Genomic DNA, 20,753 nt, shown 5'->3' with positions numbered 1-20,753 from the left:
CATATATAAGAGATTAAGGTTTCAATGGGATGATGCTGAAAGGAGTAGATAGGCATGGTAGGCTTTAGGGCAGTTAAGTGATGCAGTATCTGTCAATGTCTTGAAGATGTCATTAATTTGACCTTAAAGCCTGAAATGTAAGTCATATAAAAGGTTCCTAGTACCCTCCCTGTGTGGCAAAGCAGTCTTGTTTAAGCAGATCCTAAACAGTTCAAAAAATCAGGCCAGATAATTCACACAGGACAGAACACTGGGCCCTCATCCTTGCTACACCCTTATAGAGATTACACGCCCTACATGTTCTCTTGGGAGAAGGTAATTAAGAGAAAACACAAGGCAAAACAAATGAGCAGAGAGAATCACCCTACCTTTTAGCAACCCATAGTCACAATTTTAAACATAGTAGTTACTATTAATATACTTACTGAGTACAGTATATAGAAACTCAGGGCTATGAAATAAGTGATTAGAGTGAGCTTGATCAAGAAAAACTTTTTGGAGGAAGTGATTTTATTTTTAGTAAAAATCGTATTTTTTTAAATATGTACAACATGATTTTTTTGCTATAGATAGTGAAATAATCACTACAGTCAAGCTAATGAAAACATGCATCCCTTCATGTCAGTATATTTGTGTGTGTGTATATTGAGAGCACAGGAAATTCAATCTTAGCAAATTTCCAGGACACAGAAGGAGGTTGAGTTTTGAGCAGATTTCAACTGAAGGGAGGGACTCAAACACCACAGTGCAGGTAGGTTTCAGGAACCTAGAGAAGGGAGAAACTGACTGTGAAGCATAGAAACAGCAAATAATCAAGCCCTTGTAGCATACACCCTGACTGTGGTTTTCTTTTTTTTAACGCAAATGATTGACTTAAGCTTCAACTGGCCAGGCCTCCACTAAAAAGATTGCTATTTCAAATAGAATAAACACATTACCAACCACAGGACTAGATAAAGAGCAGGACCACTTCCTCCCTCTGAAGTTTCTTTATTTTAGAGATCTTGGTTGATTTCAATTACTGACCATTTTGGTCACTTGTTTTATTCTCTTCCCATGCCTTCCATTTCTGCTCTTACATTTCAAATTCACCAATGAATAGTGAATCCACAAAACCCTAGGATCCCAGTAAAAGATGAAGCCCAGGCCCAAGCATAGCCCCTGCTCATGCTCTCTCTTCCTGCTACCTTGCTGTGTAGCCTCAGGTATGCTGTGTAATTTCCAAGTTCTGTAAATAACAAACCTTTATTTTTTTTCGAAGTTTCATAATGGTTATTGCTGAGGGCATTTACAATCATAATAAGAACCAGCCAAAACATGGTGATTTATAGGATGAGATCAGCACACAACAATTATCACAGTGGATAGGACTGCATGACTGCCCTTGCAATTACCCGGGAATGCTATTTACCTGCAACATTTAAAAGCCATCTAACTCAACTGGGTGACCCCATCTGGGAAAGGAGCACCACTTGGTAAGTATTTGTCCCAAGGCCATGTGTTTGTGCATATTGTCTCTGTTGTGTGTGGTATGCGGTATTCAACCCAAATGGTCATGGCTGCCATAATAACCCATTGATCTCCCCAGAGCAGTGTGATCAGGGCCATCTGGTCTAATGAGACAATTAGACCACTAATTATAAAGGCCTTAATTGACTGATCATATGTGTGTCTGTCCTCCATGCCTCCAGGCCAAAAAGAGATTAAGGAGGGTGGAATGGAGAGCAAGATTATTGTGACCACCCAAGGAGAGGCTCTGGGCTAATGGTAATAGGAAAAGATTCCTATAGGTGAGGAGGACAAGGGGCCTCTGCCTGCAATATTGAGTTAGTGATGTATGTGCAGACTATGCTTTCTAGTCCAGAAGAGTGAAATAACCTTGCAACCAGGAACCATCAGAAAGAAATGGCACTGCCAGGGGGAAAATACAACAGAGGCTACCACTTTATGCAATACTGTCAGTCTCTGTCCACTGACCTGATAGGAATCATGGGTCCGATCTCTGGCATTATGTTGCTAGTTAATCAATGAACAAGTATAGATGTCCTAGAAATCTGGTACCAGTGTCTCTTAAGAACCCTCAAGAGGCCCTGGCCAGGTGACTCAGTGGACAGAGCATTAGCCCAGCATGTGGAAGGCCTGGGTTTGATCCCTGGTCAGGGAACACATGTGAAGCGCCCATCTGCTTCTCTTCCCCTCTCTCTCCCTCTCCTCTCTCTCTTCTGCTCTTTTAGCCAGTGACTCGGTTGGTTCAAGCATTGGTCCCAAAGTGGGTTGCTGGGTGGATCTTGGCCAGGGTACATGCAGGAGTCTATCATTCTATCTTCCCTCCTCTCACTTAAAAAAAAAAAAAAAAAAAAAAAAAAAAAAGAACCTTCATGAGATGCACCAGCTTCTTGATAAGTGCAAAAGTCCTGGAGTCTACTTTAACTTTGCTCACAGCCATGCACACCAACATTACCAGACTCTGGGACTATGCTGCAGAGGCCCAGTGCTTTTTTTCCATAGGTTCTTTGCATATCGTGCTAGTGGAGGCAGACCTAAAACCTAGAGGGTACTCTTGGGACATCATGGAAAGAAAAGCAGCCACTTATGAAGAGAGCTCAGGGCTCACAGTGACACCTACAATTTTTCAGTAATAATATGAAAGAGTAAAGTAAAGAAAGAAAGTCTAGAAACTGAAATTTATTAAAGCACCTATACCTTAATTCAGCAATTTTTAGCCTTTTCCATCTCATTACACACATAAACTAATTACTAAAATTCTGTGGCATATCAAAGAATTTATTATATATATATTTTTGTCAATCTAATGAAATATATTATTTTGATTCATTCACACTGATGGCTGTTGTTATATTGGCTGTTGTCATTTTTTTTTAATTTGGCAATCTAAGGGAAAAAAGGTCAGTGCCCCTGACTAAATAGTCAAGCATTGTGTGTTTTAATAATTCTTGTGGTACATCAGTGTGCTATGGCACTTGGGCTGAAAATTGCTGTCTTAACTGAAAATCAAACCTTCCTCTCTTTTTCCATGTGAAAACAATTCTCACTGACAGAGAATACAGGAATTACATAAAAGGTGAATAATTGTGATTTCTCTTGTCATTTATATACTTTACCTGATATACATCAAATAGGAGCTTTTAAACTATTCTGGTTTGCTTGGAAATGACCCAGTGTCATCACTGAAAGTCTGTTCTGGAAAGATCCTCAGTCCTGGGAAACTGGGATGCTTAGATATCCTCACATTAAAGTCCTTAGTTATGGTTCTAGTATTTAAGGTCTCAGGTCAGTTGGGACAGAATCTTTTTTTTATTGGTTTTGGGTTTTTTTGTGTGTTTATTGTTTTTGTTATTTATTTATCTGTACATCTCTCTCCTGTATGGTCATGTCACCCATTTAATGCAGCATCCCAAGGATTACACTCATTTATTTCTTTATGTCCTTCATTCATCATTATTGGGATCATATTTTTAAAGAAATTTTCCTTGCAGGAGCTCAATTTTACAAGGCTAAATTAATCTTATAGCACTCTGTTATCTATCATCACATTGTATTCAGAATTCAAGGGACATAACTAGATCCGCTCCTTTAGGGCTGCCGTAATAAAGTACCATAAACCAGATGGCATAAAAGAACAGAAATGTATTTACTCAGTTCTGGAGGCTAAGAGTCTGAAATAAAGGTGTCCACATGGACATGCTCCTTCAGAAGGCTCTAAGGATGAATGCTTCCTTGCCTCTTCTAGCTTCTGGTGGCTACTGACAATCCTTGGCATTCTTTGGCTTACAGGCAGCATAGCTCAAATCTCTGCTTCTGCATGACCAAGCGGTAGTACAGTGGATAGAGTGTCAGACTGGGACAAGGAGAACCCAGGTTTGAAACCCCAAGGTCTCTGGCTTGAGCAAGGGGTTACTCAGTCTGCTGTGCCCCCCACTCTAGTCAAGGCACATATGAGAAAGCAATCAATGAGAAACTAAGGTGCTGCAATGAAGAATTGATGCTTCTCAACTCTTTCTCTTCTGGTCTGTTTGTTCCTGTCTCTCTCTCTGTCTCTCTCTGTCTCTGTCCAACACACACACACACACACACCTCTGCTTCTGTCATCACATGGCCATCTCCCCTCTGGGGGGGTCTGTGTCCAAATAGCCCTCTCTAACAAGAGCACCCTTCATTGTTTTAGGGGCTACTGTACTCCAGTATGACCACAGAAAGTCATGTTCACAGGTTCCAAGTGAACAGGAATTTTGGAGAGGACAATATTCAACCCAATACAGAAAGCTGTAATACTTTGTACAATAATTCTAACATTATCAACAGGATGTCAAATTCCTTCTCTATGTATTCCACTCAAGAGTTTTGTATTCATTTTTAATTATACTGCTTAATCATAGTCATGATTACATTTCTCAGCTGTCACTGGATTATCATGGCAAATCTAGCCTTTGATTTTCACAAACTCTATTTAAGTTCTGTGATTATCAGTTGAGCTGTGTACCTTCTTTGCCAATTAAGTGCTTACAATATAAAATCAACTACTACAGTTTAGTACCTGGTATTCTTCTTGAGTTAGCTGGATACATAAGCTTTTGACCAATTCAACTGAATACTGAAGTATAAACATCTTCAGTCATAAACACCATAAATGGAAAAAAAAAAAACCTTCTTGGTTCTTTACCTCTATCCTCTGTCAATTCAAATCCTATTTCTATATTCATCACAATGTCATGAAAACATTAGATTGTTTTTCATCCTAAGGCCAACATGACAGAATGATTCTATGGTCTCCTTAGTCACGTTCTCATATTCAGAACAGAAAACATTTGTGATTTTCTGGCTTTTCAATTTATGTATTTTTATGTGTATTTCACCAGGACCACTCAGTTAAATAATATTCCAAGGTAACTTATATTGACTTGAAGTATGCTTATACATATCAGGAAGTTACTTCTACTGTTTAAATGAGATTTTGTTTCCTACAAAACAGTTTTCACAAGTTATTTTAAGACACCCAAACCTGGCTCATTCAATCATTTTTATTTTATTTTGAAAATATACACAGATATCAATTTTTAGCTGGAGTCCTAACTGTTTTTCTTTTCAATAATTTTTATCCTGATTAGTTGGCTTGGATACAACATAAGTCAAAATTTGGTTACATAAAACAATGCTCAATACTAAGTGATACATTTATGTTGTTAAAGCACAGACCAATGTCTTATAAATTGCATCTTCAAATGTCCAATAACTATCTTAACATGATAAATAGAATTACTAGTTCAATATAGATGACAAGAAGTTAATTACAATTGCAATATAAGTTTGTATTGTGATGTACTTGTACTGCTGAATTACCAGATAGAAAATAATCCTATAACTGGAAACATCATTCCTACAATAAGACCCTGCTGCCTCATCCATTTAAACCTCTAGTCTCACAATAGAATACTGAAGGCTAGACTTACACTCTGGCTTTGGTTTTTGCTCTCCAAGTCTGTTTTTAAATATAAAAATGTTAGTTAAAAAAAATAACCTGTGCCATTTTCTGTATCAAGAAAAAATAGATCTAAGAATTTTATGAACCAACAATGAAGTCAATGATATGAAACTGCTCACCATTTGGCAGAGGCTATGGACCAAAGCTATCAAGCACTATGAATATTTCCTGAAAAACTCTATGCATGAGCCAAGACTACTTAGAAGTGAGAAACTATTTCCTCCTTGTGAAAAGACTGCATTAATGAAGAGTAGAAATCCAGCAATGCCTTGGACCAGCACGGCTCATAATTCTGAGTCTTGAGAGAGAATGGTGGGGAATTAAGTAAAGAGACTCATTAAGAAAAAAGGATGGGATCGGGAGACCTCTTCAATGCTGATGGCAATATCCAAGCACCCCATAGCCCCAGTTTGCTATATTATATAGCCATATGCAAAACAAAGAAGTCCTTGATACAAAGTTATAGATCTGAGGCAAAAAACAGGAACTCTCCCAAGGCATAAACAGGAATCCCCCTACCATGCATAAGCGAAATCAACCAACATCTGAACAAACAAAGGGTGAGACTAACGGCATGTAAATTGCTTCCAGCAACTTAAGCAAGCAAGTGAAGTGGGAGAAAATACTCAGCATTATAGCCAATATGGAAGTGGTGGGGGGAAAACTTAGCCTTTTGCTAAGCTTCGAATCTACAAAGGCTTTTTGCCATTTGCTGTCTACAACACAGGAACACTGTTTGGATTCAAAACCCAGTTTAATTATTCACTAGCTGTATAAGTTTTGGCAATTTAATTCCTCTATATTTCAGTTTCCTCATTTAAAAAATGGTAATAATTATAAAACCTAGTTCACATTGTTGTTAGGATTAAATGCTGTACTATCAGTAAAGAACAGCATCTGGTACAATGCAAGCACTTGATAAATGTTAACCAGTTATAGCACTGGTGGTGGTATTAGTAATGGAATTAGTTGCAGTTGTAGCAGCAATCATGGGTAGCAACAGTTTACTATGTTTGAATTATCACCCTAAGTTAGGCATAAACATAAATAAAAATAGTAAGGGGTACTATCTAGTAATGCTATGTCAACGATTATTATTTTCTTAACCCAAGCGCCTTTCTAAGAAGAAAAACTTAAAAACCCCATTGTGAAGAATCAAATGCAAGAACACAGGGGGTTGTTACTTCTAACTTTTCTGAGATAAATGGAGAGAAACTTGAGAGAACCAGGTGCATGCCATGAGACAATTATAGAACTCTACTTGGTTGTTCTATGGTTGCAAAAATATAGAAAAATGAAATCTCACCTCTTGCAGAGAGATCAAGAGTGGCAGCAGCCAGGAATGTTGTATATGGTGGGAATGATAAAGAGAGAGAGAGAGAGAAAGAGAGAGAGAGAGAGAGAGAGAGAGAGAGAAGGGGGGAAAAGAAATAAAGATTCAGGAGATCCTACAAGGTAGTACTGGGTCTGTACAGGGTTGGGCAAAAGTAGGTTTACAGTTGCACATGAAACACAGTTTATCCTTGTATTACTATTAATTAATACAACTTAAAACCTAGTTTTACCACATTCTGTATTTTGCCTAAGCTGCAGTTCAACAAAGGAAGGTCAAAATACTTTCAGAAAGAGGCACTAAGTCACTAAATAAATCAAACAGGGGGAAAGATGGTGGGCAGAGAGTAGAGTTGACTGAATATTCCCTTAAGATTTTTGGAGGGAGACAAGCCAGGTACAGTGATCATTGGAATGAAGGATCAGACTGATCATGCAACTGAGAAGGAATTATCCCCATGAGGTTGGAACTCCCCCAGGTACAAGTGAACAGATATTCTATTATGATTTCTTTTGGGATCCCACTACATCTTCCCCAGCCTATATTACAGTACAGAGCTCTGCAAAATATGTCACTATTATTGCTATACTAATTAGAATTGGAGACAATCAATCCCTTGCCTCCCCCTCCCCCAAGGTTCTGGCCTGGCTGTTCCTACTGGCAGAATATGCAGGTGAACTCTCCAGCGGCTTCAGACCTTAGTGTAGTGGAATCTACCTGGAACACTTTTTGAGGATATGTAACCCTAAGTCCTACCCTACAGAAACTCTGTTATATCAATAGGTTTGGAATGACAAGGGTCTTAAGAATCTGTATTTTTTACCAGTTTTCTAAGCAAGTACAATGAAAGTGATTCATAGACCACATTTTGAGAAACAATGACATATCAGTGATCTCTGGGGTGCCTTGCAATTCCCTAGCTGTCCCAAAATGTTTAAACAACCACAATGTCTGAAATATTACCATTGGAACAATAATTTTTTGTTCTGTGGCAGCACATTTCCTTTGGGGGAACATTTCACTATTTCCTAGGGGCTTTTTCAAACTGCCTCACTCTTGGTCTCATTGCGCTTTTATTGAGAATCATTGACACTAATTGAGCCTCTGTTACTTATGAGTGTGTGCTGTACCCTAAGTTGTGTTGGAGAAGGAAAATGTTACAGTACTAACATATAATAATTTGACTACTTACTGCTTGACAAGTTCTATGACAATCACATAATATCACATGTCATAGAACCTATCATTATCCTATCTGACAGATAAGGAAACTGAGAATTTAAGAAGTTAAGGACTTCCACAAAGTACACACTTGTGATATAGCAGAGAATAGAAAACAAAGCAAGATGATGCCAAATTCTATGTTCTTCTCCACACTGCAAGAGTGCTTTGAAGATACATTCCAGTGGTATAGGAAATGCCTCTCCAAGAGCCTTAACTAAAGGGTGATGAACCCTGAGATGATTAGCACAATGTATCACTGACACCTCAGAGACCCAAGATAGCAAGTTAGTTGGTCCTGCCAGGTTACTATCTTTTGTAAGTAGTGAATTTTTTCTGCTTGTCTGGGCAGGGTGAACAAGTGAAGAGCAAATCTTGAAAGAGAGGAGATGAATGTGCTAATTCAACTTGTCTACAGTTTACATCAAAATTAAAGTTTCAACTTCAAAGCAATAAATATGTGTGCTTGAGAATTTATCAAAAACACTCTAATGTCTTGAATAGCTATTAGAAAAGTAAAATGAAAGTTTGAGCAAAAATCCCTTTCTGAGTTCTGTTGGAACAGCAGATATGAGCCTGGAGATACTACCTGCATTGACTTGCATGGAAGATGACTAACAACAGAAATCGTTAGGGCAATCACCAAAGGAGAGAGGCTTCCAGGATTTCCAGTTGTATGGCACAAATATCTTTTTAAACTATGTTCAAGATGTATTTCAGTAAAAGCTCATAGAAATCAAATAAGGTTGTCTTCATCAATGAGTCTTCTCCTATTGAAGGTTAATCAGAAAACCAGTCTAGCTTCAGTCATTATTAGAGCACTAATTTTAGAATATGTATTGTAATTCTTTGCAAAGGATAAAATAAATACACCAATATTTCTCTTCTGAGTAAGGATATTATAGCGTACCCATGTAATGATCATAAACAATAGTGATCAGTTTGTAGAAGTTCACCTAAAAATGTGTCCAATCAATATAAAGACTGGTGGCCCTGGCCGGTTGGCTCAGTGGTAGAGCGTCGGCCTGGTGTGCAGAAGTCCTGGGTTCGATTCCCGGCCAGGGCACACAGAAGAAGCGCCCATCTGCTTCTCCACCTCTCCCCCTCTCCTTCCTCTCTGTCTCTCTCTTCCCCTCCTGCAGCCGAGGCTCCATTGGAGCAAAGATGGCCCGGGCACTGGGGATGGCTCCTTGGCCTCTGCCCCAGGTGCTAGAGTGGCTCCCGTCACGAGAGAGCGATGCCCAGGAGGGGCAGAGCATCGCCCCCTGGTGGGCAGAGCGTGGCCCCTGGTGGGCATGCCGGGTGGATCCCGGTCGGGCGCATACGGGAGTCTGTCTGACTGTCTCTCCCTGTTTCCAGTTTCAGAAAAAAAACAACTGGGATTGTGCCAAAAATGCCATCTAGTCCCCAGATAGTTCAAGATGCATTACTCTTTCTCAATTCATCATGGTCCAAGGTTTACTCTCACACTGCCAGGCTTAAAAATATGGTTTTATTAAATTGCAAGTACAACTGTCAAGATTGAAATATTGAGTATAGGCATTCCTCAAGTTATGAGCAAGACAGATTCTGTAGATCAGTTCTTAAGTTGAATTTGTTTATAAGATGAATAGGTACAATAACCTATTAAACACAACTTAAGACAGATGTTTGTCTTAATGTAGTATTGATTCTTACCTTTCTGTGCATATAAATACTTAAACATTTTCAAACCTACAGAACCTATTTCATTTATAAACCAGGGACAGCCTGTAATAGCATAGATATTGTTTTATATAATCATAACATCAAAGTATCATTTGTTATTGAAAGGTAGAATGTTCCACCCCAAAATATGTCTGTGGCATAAGGATTACTTTAAGCTGATTATTTTTAGAAACACATAAAAATTTCTGAAAATAAAGTAAAAGTTACCCTTTTGTAAGGGAAATTTACATTTTTAAAGCAACTCCCCAATGAAAGGTGTTGCCTTCTCTACAAGAAAAGTATTACTAAATCCCCAGGGAGCTCAATCAGCTGAGAAAGCACTGATTAACTTTAAGTAACAAATCTTACCCTTTCTTATAATGCTTTTCCTGGTACTCTCCCTATAACTCCCCCCCCCCAAACACACACCTTTCTTTTTTTGCCTTTAGCTAAATGAAGATGGCATTGAAGCCAAAGTTCTAAGCCACCTCTTTGAGCTATTCATTTTTCCCTGAGTATCTTCCATATATATATGAGTTATACATGTTAATAAAATTCTGCTTGTTGTTCTCTTGTTAATATGCCATATTACAGGTCTATGAAAAAAATCAGAAAGGTAGAGGAATTTTCTCTCCTCCACATTATTTTAAAAATAAAAATGTCAGAAAGACCAGAATTTTTACATTGAGAAAGCCATTACTCTAAAATTCTGACTCACTAAATATATGCTTTTAGGAATGTCATGTAGCCTCAATAAACCTGTTTTTTTCATGTTTAAAATGGGGACAAAAACAGTAACTCCCTCTCACAAGTTTCCTTAGAGAAATAAAGGAGAGAATGTATGTGAAGCTCTGAAAATAATTCCTTGCACACAGTTGTAAGTTCTCAATAAGTCCTATCTACTGTTATTATTAGTATAATAAAACTATTGCTTGATAAGGCTTTTTGTTTGTTTGAAGTAAAATCTGATGTTCTGACCCTGACTCAGCTCTCCGTGAAGATTCAATAAAAACTGGTAACCAGTCTAAAATCCAAAATCAACAGTCCATATTTTCACTGATTACAAAACCTATTATTTTAAAGTGAAAATCACAACCATCCTTAGTTGCTGACTTAGGTGCTATCACTTGGCAGAGAGAAAACCCAATGTCTGATGGGCATTAAAGAGATATAAAGTATTTTTCTTATGCTTCCACACTAACTAAAGATCTAAGATATATACCATCCAAAATAATGTAAGCCATTTTTCTACAGCAGAAATAGTAGGTATTGTATGATCTTACTTAATATTTTAGTTCAGCGTGTGAAAGAAAGGGGTTATAGAGGTCTCAATTATCCAAAACAGAAAAGCCTGATTGATTTGGTCAGTAAATGTACAAGAAGTACATTTCAGATTCAGGCATTTTGTTTATTACATAGAGAACAAAAGGAAGAGTAGCCAAAGGTGTCAATTCTCCATGATCTTTGGGCTGCATACCAAAAAGAAAAACACCAAAACTAAAGAAGTACGTAACTACAGTGTTGCTGAGGAGGCAGTTTTAGACTGCAGATAAGAGGTTTTATAGTCTGTAGCTCTGTTGTGGGGGCACAGGACTCAAAAGTCCCATACCTCATCGGAACACAGGAGATGATCATAAACTCGTCACCTTTCATGAGAGCTGGCTAGGCAGGCTGAAGATGACAGCTATTCACAGTCCTCCCATCTTCTCACAACTCAGGAGGAACAGATGTTGACCATCATATAAGCCTTTGCTGTGTGTCCTGTGAAGATACAGGCAAGACTGCCAGAGCACCATGAGTATCCACTCTTCTACAGGAGGTTGAGCAAAGCCATACTAAAACTCAGTCGAGCTGAAACAAAGAACTGGAAATTAGGATAGAAGCTATCCACAAAAATCTGTTTCCAAGGACAGATCTGAAAAGGTGTTCTATGGACATCTAAAGGCACCATTGCCTTTTTCTAGCTGGTTCTTAAGAGCAGAGTCTGGAACTTAACTTGTCCTGTTTACATATAAGGAAGTACTCTGAAGGGATTTGTGTACAAGCATTTCACTCATAGAAGATTTCACCATGTGATACTAGGCCAATTTGCTATGTGGCAAACAGGTATGTGACCCTTACTATGTATGATTTCTTTTCAAATGATCAGGCAATGCCACCCAAATGGATATTGAGAAGGAGAAAGCACAAGTCACATGTTTGTTATAAAGAGATCTCTATTTAATAAGTAATTCCAGCAGAGCTAAAGCAAATAAAATACCCTAATGTTACCTATAAACTATGCAAACTGCTATAGTACTTGAAAAAGTAAATCTTATTATTAGTTTAAAAAGAGAAACAAACTTTTAAAAATTACTTAATAGAAAAAACAGGAAAATTTAAATGAGTTGTTATTCTCATTATGATAGAAAATAACACATGGCTTTACTAAAGCAGGAATGAAAGAAAACAAAATAAGCATACTTCTGTAAGATCTTAATCAAGAAAAAAGGTGCACACAATTAAAACTGATCACAGTAAAAGGTGATGTAACTAGATTAAAATATAAGCATGGCCTGACCTGTGGTGGCACAGTGGATAAAGCGTTGACCTGGAAATGCTGAGGTTGCCGGTTCAAAACCCTGGGTTTGCCTGGTCAAGGCACATATGGGAGTTGATGCTTCCAGCTCCTCCCCACCTTCTCTCTCTGTCTCTCTCCCTCTCTGTCTCTCTCTCTCCCTTTCTCTCTCCTCTCTAAAATGAATGAATAAAAATAAAAAAAATAAAAAAAATATAAGCATGTTTTAAAATTGTAAAAATATAAATATAGTGATGTCACCAAAATGGAAAAGATAGGAGTAATTTTGTGGAAACGTAGAAGTCCTGCAAAGAAGTCCCAGCACCCTGCTGGAGCAAAGAAAATCCAATACCAGAATCATTTGAGAGGGTAAGAGGAATAGCATTACTTTACCCACATAACCCCTTCCCCAAAAGACAACTTCTCAGCCTGTGGTTTCACCTAGAGGAGAAAATGTGAGTAGGTGAGTGAGTGCCAAACTTAAAATAGATTAAAGACTTGAATGTAAGACCTGAAACCATAAAACTCTTATAAGAAAATATAGGCGAAAAGAGTCTTGGTTATTATCTTGACAATGTTTTAGATATGATACAATAAAGGACAAGCAACAAAAGTAAAAATCAAAGAGTGGGACTACATGAAATTAAAAAGCTTCTGCAAACCAAAAGAAACAGCCAAATAAAAAGGCAAACTACAGAATGGGAGAGAATATTTGCAAGCTATTTATCTGATAAGTGGTTAATAATGAAAAAATATAAAGAACTCATACAACTCAATGGAGAAAATGAAAGAATAGACAGAAGACCTCAACAGACATTTTGCCACAGACGACATACAAATGATCAACAGGTACATGAAGATGCTAAGCATCAATTATCAAGGAAATGCAAGTCAAAATCACAATCATATATCACTTTACACTTATTGAAATAGCTATTATAAAAAAGATAAGAGATAGCATGGATTGGTAAGAATGTTAAGAAAACTTTCCCATTCTTGGTAAAAATCTAAACTTTTACAGCTATTATAAAAAATAGTATGTAGTTTCCTCAAAAAAAAAATAAAATAAAACTACCATATGATCCAATAATACCACTTCTAATGTATCTAAAGGAAATGAAATCAGGATGTTGCAGAGCTATCTGCACCCCACACTCACTGCAGTATATATAATTCACAGAAGCCAAGACAGGTAAGGAGTCTTAGTGTCCATCAGTGGGTGAATGGCTAAACAAGATGTAGTATATATACACAATGAAGCATTGTTCAGCCATAAAAATAAATTAAATCTTGCCATTTGCAACAACAGGTATGGACTTTGTTCTCATTTTACTCATGAAGTAAGACTGACAGAAAAAGACAAACACCACATGAGCTCACTTATATGTGGAATCAAAATAAACTGAACTCAGAGAAACAGAACACAATGATGGCAGCCAGAGGCTGGGAGGTTCAGGGAAATAGGGAGTGTTGGTCAAAGGGTACAAATTTCCAATTAAAAGATGAACAAGTTCTGGTGATCTAATAATGTATAGCATGGTGACTATGGTTAATGATATTATATTGTACACTTCAAATTTTTAAGGGAGTAAGTCTTAACTGTTCTTCCATAAAAATGAAAAAGTAATTATATGAAGTGATCTATGTGTTAACTACTGTGGTAATTATTTCACAATACACATGTGTAGCTAAACTGACATTATATACCTTAAACTTATGTTATGTTATACATTACTTATATCTCAAAAAAGCCAGGTGAAGTATGTATGTGTGTATATATATATATATATATATATATATATATATATATATATATACACACACACACACACACACACACACACACACATACATACACACACACACACACATATATATGCATATATATATATAAATAAAAAACTCTGCTGCTGAGGATACACAAAAACAGGAAATCTAGTTTCTTGCTGGTGGAAACTAAAAATGGTGCAGTTACGTTGGAAGACTGTTGGCAGTTTCTTATAAAACTAAACGTATTTTTACCATATGATCCAGCAATACAGTCCTTTATCTCTACTAACTTATGTCCATACAAAAACCTGCACATGAACGTTTATAGCACTTTTGTTCATAATTGCTGAACTTGGAAGCAACCAAATTGTCCTTCAGCAGGTGAATGGATAAGTACACTGTGCTACATCAAGATAATGGAATATTATTTAGTGTTAAAAAATAAATGAGCTATCAAGCCATAAAAAATCATCAAGGAAACTTAAGTACATATTACTAAGAAAAAAAGCCAATCTGAAAAGTCTATATACTGTATGATTCCAACTATATGATAGTCTGGAAAAAGCAAAACTATAGAGACACTAAAATGATCAGTGGTTGCCAGGGAAGGGTGGGGGAATGAATTGGCAGAGCATAAAGGATTTTTAGGGCAGTGAAAATACTACATATATTACAATTGTGGATACATGTCATTATACATTTTTCCAAACCCAAAGAATATATAACATCAAGAGTGAACTTTAATGTTAACTATAGACTTCGGGTTATTATGATGTGTTGATGCAGAGTCATCAGTTGTAACAAATGTACCTCTCTGGTGGGGGATGTTGATAGTGAGGGAGACTATGCGTGTGTGAGGCATGGGTATATGGGAAATCTCTGTACCTTCCTCTCAATTTTAGCATGAATCGAACCTGCTCAGGCATGTCTTTAAGAAAAATATAAATATAAATGTGAGAAACTCAATTAAATGAATAACTTTCTAAACAAGTGAATTACCATATTAATTAGTAAAACCCCCAACATCTAAGAAGATCAATAACCATGGGCAAACAACCATCATCAAAGAAGATTCCAACCTCAGATAGTTCTGTAAATGTTCAGTAGCATATAATTTAGATGGCATGGAAATTATCTTAAATTATAAATGAAGATGGAAGTTTCTCAATTGATTTAATGAAATTTAGACATCTTGATACCAAAATTTAATTAAAAGAGAAAAAATATAAAATCATTACACTTATGACTATATATTAAAAATACTACAAAATACTAGCAAATAATATTGCTGATTTGTATTTATTCAGTGAATGTAGGTATGGTTTATTATTATGCATTATTAAAGATTCAAAACATTACTAAGATATAGCAGAAAAATGCCTGACCATGCAGTGACACAGTGAATAGAGCATTGGTCTGGGATGCTGAGGACCCAGGTTCGAAACCCCGAGGCCGCTAGCTTGAGCACAGGCTCATTCAGCTTGATCGTAGGCTCACCAGCTTAATTACAGGGTTGTCAGGTTGAGCATGAGATCATAGACATGACCCCATGGTCGCTGGCTTGAAACCAAACATTGCTGGCTGGAGCCCAAGGTCACTGGCTTGAGCAAGGGGTCACTGGTTCGTCTGGTCAAGGTACATATGATAAAGCAATCAATGAACAACTAAGGTGCCACAACTATGAGTTGATGCTTCTCATCTTGTCCCTTCCTGTCTGTCTTTTGCTAAAAAAAAAAAAAAAAGAGGGAAAAATAGTAGAAAAAGCTACTCAAAGGGCGTCTAGTAAAATATTAAGTGTTCCCAATTTCCATTCTGAAAGTTTTGAGTAAAATTATTAGAAGGGAAATAATTTATCGTTACTTATAGATAATAATTACTTCAGAAACTAGAGAAGCAACTGAATAAAATATGAGATGCATCAAGAAATTTTAGAAATAGTGAAAAGATGTGAGGAAAATGCTATTCCTTATAATAACAATGTTGATATTTCCCTATATATGAAACCCCCCTAACTTATAATGATTTTTATGTATACATATCTATATACATATTTGTATATTTACAAAATTAATGCATACAATTAACAAGAGAAGTAGAAATTTGCAATGGCTGCTTGAGAAAAATCTTCAAAATTTTTCGAGAAGAGATAGAAGTCTACATTAATAAATGTGCCTTAATGGGAAACATAAATGTAACAAAAGCTGCAAAATTTCCAATATTAAACATAGAAGTAATTCAATTACAATAAAAATATGGATTTTTTTTTTACACTTGAAGATGCAATATACTTATTTTTTTTCCTTTGTATCTAGATCCTCCTTCTTTATTTCTCCTCCTTTCCCAATGTCCCATCCTTTCTTTAATTATTTCACATACATTTCCTAAGTGTCTGTTTCCAAAACATAACTGGCTGCTTTTGTCATTATACCTGATGCACTCACCCTTTTTTTTTTTAATTTTTCTTTTATTAATTTTTTAGAGAGGAGAGAGAGTGAGAGAGAGAGAAGGGGGAGGGAGGAGCAGGAAGCATCAACTCCCATATGTGCCTTGATCAGGCAAGCCTATGGTTTGTTTGGTTTTTTTTTAATTTTTTTTTTTGTATTTTTCTGAAGCTGGAAATGGGGAGAGACAGTCAGAAAGACTCCCGCATGCGCCCGACCGGGATCCACCCAGCACACCCACCAGGGGGCGACGCTCTGCCCACCAGGGGGCAATGCTCTGCCCCTCGGGGGCGTCGCTCTGTTGCAACCAGAGCCACTCTAGCACCTGGGGCAGAGGCCAAGGAGTCATCCCCAGCGCCCGGGCCATCCTCGCTCCAATGGAGCCTCGCTGCGGGAGGGGGAGAGAGAGACAGAGAGGAAGGAGAGGGGAAGGGGTGGAGAAGCAGATGGGCACTTCTCCTGTGTGCCCTGGCCCGGAATTGAACCCGGGACTTCTGCACGCCAGGCTGACGCTCTACCACTGAGCCAACTGGCCAGGGCAAGCCCATGGTTTTGAACCAGCGACCTCAGCATTCCAGGTCGAAGCTTTATCCATTGTGCCACCACAGGTTAGGCACACTCACCCTTTTTATTTAAACATTTTACTATACAGAATAAATTTTAAAAATAAATATGCACTCTTTCCTGTAAATCACTTAAAAAGCCATCAGATGAAATATCCCAAGTACTAATCCTGAGAGGGCCACGTGGTTTCCACTCTGGACCATCCAGCAGGGTTGACAGATAGTGGCCTATTGAGAGTACCTGGTCACAGGGTTATTGGACTGAAATCCAGCCCACTCTGTGCAGTCCAGACCCCCCTCTTGGGACAGGCTTTTTCACCTGCAGGTCAGACCAACTTCAGAAATTCTCCCAAGGTGCTGTGAAGGCTAGCAGAGTCTCCTCCCCAATCATCATCATTTATCTCTCCTTTCTCCTTCCCTTATCTTCTAGCCATATCACTAATTTTCCAAGTCAATGATGATTTAGTCTGTCTGAATTGGTGTGAAATACAATTAAAGATTATTCTAAAGTTTATACACACTGGGTACTAGACGGTTGGCTTAGCAGTAGAGCATTGACCAGGTGTGTGGAAATCCCGGGTTTGATGCCTGGTCAGTGCACACAGGAGAAGTGACCTTATGCTTCTCCACCCCTTGCCCTTCCCCCATTCTATTCCCTCCCACAGCAATAGCTGGATTGGTTCAAGCACATAGGCCCCAGGTGCTGAGGATGGCTCCACAGAGCCTCTGCCTCAAGCACTAAAAGTGGCTGGGTTACAAATGACCCCAGATGGGCAGAGCATCAGCCCCAGACAGGGTGCTATGTGGATTCCAGTTGGGGCACATGCTGGAGTCTGTCTCTCTATCTCCCCTCCTCTCACAAAAAAAAAAAAAAAAAAAAAAAAGACTATACACACTGATCCCTCCTTCATCCCATATGCTCACTCACACCAGCAGAGGATTTAATTGATTACTATAGTAATTTCTTCTTCCACCTAGAAGGCATAGTTGTTTAAATGCTTATTAACTGCCCTAGATTAGAACTCATTATAGCTGAGTTCTCATCCACAGGATTAAGCCACTGAGTTAACCCCAATTCAAGCGTCGTCCCCACCACCAACATCATAGTTCTTTACATTTGTATAAGATTTTATTTGGTGGTACACTTGAATCTATGTGAAGAGGCAATATACTTTTAAGAATAAATTGCAAAAATAATGTTTGAAAAAAGGGTATTAAATTCTAAATATATTATAATAAGTTGACACATTACTCAGACAATGAATATAAAAATACCAAGTTCCCCAAATTGATATGTTTGGATGTTTATATGAGTGTGATTCTGAGGAGATACAGTCACTTTCCATTCAATATCAGTAACCCGTATCTGAAAATCAGAAATCCTGTGTGAAAATATTAACCATCAACTATTTTCAATTATTTAAATGGGAAAATCCTGTACTACAATATGCTTTACCTAAAATTCTCAACCAATTTCCTCAAAGAAATCACAATAAAACACATTATGAGGTAAAGTGCTTAAAATATAACTTCTTACTAACCAAAAAAACAAAATTGTATGATTGATAACAGAGCATTGCACTTTATTTACTAATATGGTCTCTGAATTAGCTCTGAATTAACATTTAATTCCAGGTGGGCTAAGGGATGAGATTCAAGAAGAAAAACAACAAACCAATTTTTCATAGTTAAAATGTCCTTGCAAATATATGTGTCCATATACACATACATATGCACACTAGATCTTTTAAAATTTAATGTAATTAAGGCAATCATAAAAGTAGAAAAACAGGTAAAATATCAGTCAGCATAAATAATAAAAGATGTTTTAAAATATAAAAACTTAAAAGGAATGATTCATATACTTGACTGTATTAAAAATGATAAACTTTTGTGTCTTAAAAACCTCATAAATTGAAGGAAAAATGAGAGCCAGGAAAAATATATTTGTTACATACATTACACATAAAGGGTTAACATTTTTTATATATAAAATGATTTCTGGCAAGCAGTTAAGTAAAAAATGAACACCTAAAAAGAAATTTGGACAAAATACATGACTAAAACACTCACAAGATAAGTACGAAAGGTAAATAAACATGTAAGAATGTCCAACCTTATGTACAACATAAATTAAATCAGCACACCAATTTTTTTTTACTTATAATACTTGTGAACATGTAAAAGCATGTTGGTAATCACTGTTTATGTAAGTGGAGGACAAAATGGGTTTCACAAATAAATTATTAAAATATTTCTAGGAGGAAATTTGTCCCTATTAATCAAAAGCCTTAAATCTTGCATAACCTGACCTTCAGCATGATGCTCTAACCAACTGAGCATCCAGCCAGGCCTACGTATTCTAATCTAAAACCTGTACTTCAGAAAACTCATCCTTTAAGGCAGCATGGCAATAGGCATCAAAAGTGATGCACATAAACAATAATATAAAATTTCTACTTCCATAAATGGACACCAAGATTTAAGGAAACAGGTGTTAATCAAAGATTTCTAAAGGTGAAATACTGAAAATCAGTGTCTATGGTTTCAGTTTTATATCCCACATATGAGTGAAATCATATGATTTTTGGTTTTTGCTGACTGACACCTTTTACTTAGCATAATATCCTCAAGATACATCCATGTTGTTGCAAATGGCGGTACTTTATCATTTCTTATGGCCGAGTAATATTCCATTGTATAAATGCACCACATTTTCTAGCTGATGGAAGATGATTTGACTTTGGGGGCTGGGCACACAATGGAATATAAAAATCATGTATCATAGACATATACATTTGAAACCTATATGATCCCATTAACTGATATCACCCCAATAATATATTTAATCACCCACCCCCCAAAAAAGTCTGCCAGTTTTCTAACAATCAGGAATTAATTAAATAAATTAATGCTTTCATGCTACGTGCTCATAAGGAACCTTTCAAAATCATGTTATCAAACGATATTTAATTTTTTTTGAAGATGGCAGCAGAGTAGGCGGACGCACAGACGCCCAGCTCTCAACACCAAACTGGAATACAAATCAATTTAGGAAAAATCAGCATGAAAAACCAACACTGAGCTGCAAGAACAGCTCTCAAAAACCAAGGAGCAAAGAGGAAGCCACAATAATCCTGGTAAGGAGTGCCTGAATCTCCTCTGCTTATAGGAACGGAAGGGGGGGTGGTGAGGCTGAGAGCCCAGAGAGGATTTCACAGAGGAAAAAGAGCAGAAACTACTGCTCTCAGCCACTTACCTGGCGACCAGGGAGCAAGGTGGGTTGAAAAGACCAGCTTATCTCCCAAGTGGAAAGGTCATGGAGAGGGACAGACTGTGAGGGGATAAGGTATGCAAGAAACGAAATAAAAAAGCTGACTCATTTGTGCTGGAGGCGGGCCATAGCTGGGGGAGGGACTGAACCTTTCACAAAACAGAGCTGAAGTGCTTCGGGATCAGAGATCTCCGGGCATCTATCCAGCTCCAATCAGCGCAACAAGACAGAGCTGAAAACAAGAAGTGGGGAGGAGGGGCAGTAACTCAGGTCTCCATGGAGATCTAAGATACACCTCCCCCTACTGAAGCTGAGAAAAAACCCTGCCCCCAGTGAGATTAGTTGGTGGAAGAGACCTTCAGTGTCTCAGGTTACACCCACAGCATTCCTGGTTACAGTTTCAAGGAA

At 37.6% G+C, this 20,753-nt stretch overlaps 1 long non-coding RNA gene across 1 annotated transcript in view; it reads right to left on the bottom strand.

The window, feature by feature from the left end:
• LOC136386096 (uncharacterized) overlaps positions 1-20,413 on the bottom strand; it is a 63,111-nt gene extending 42,698 nt beyond the window's left edge. The window contains exon 1 of the long non-coding RNA XR_010747890.1: positions 20,331-20,413. This is a non-coding gene — a long non-coding RNA (uncharacterized lncRNA). The remainder of the gene's footprint in view (positions 1-20,330) is intronic.
• Between the last annotated feature and the right edge of the window lie 340 nt (positions 20,414-20,753).

Source organism: Saccopteryx leptura, chromosome X (assembly GCF_036850995.1).
Source record: "Saccopteryx leptura isolate mSacLep1 chromosome X, mSacLep1_pri_phased_curated, whole genome shotgun sequence".
NCBI classification, from domain to species: Eukaryota; Metazoa; Chordata; class Mammalia; order Chiroptera; family Emballonuridae; genus Saccopteryx; species Saccopteryx leptura.
Note: the sequence above shows the minus strand (reverse complement) of the source record. Positions and strands in the feature narration are given on the sequence as shown.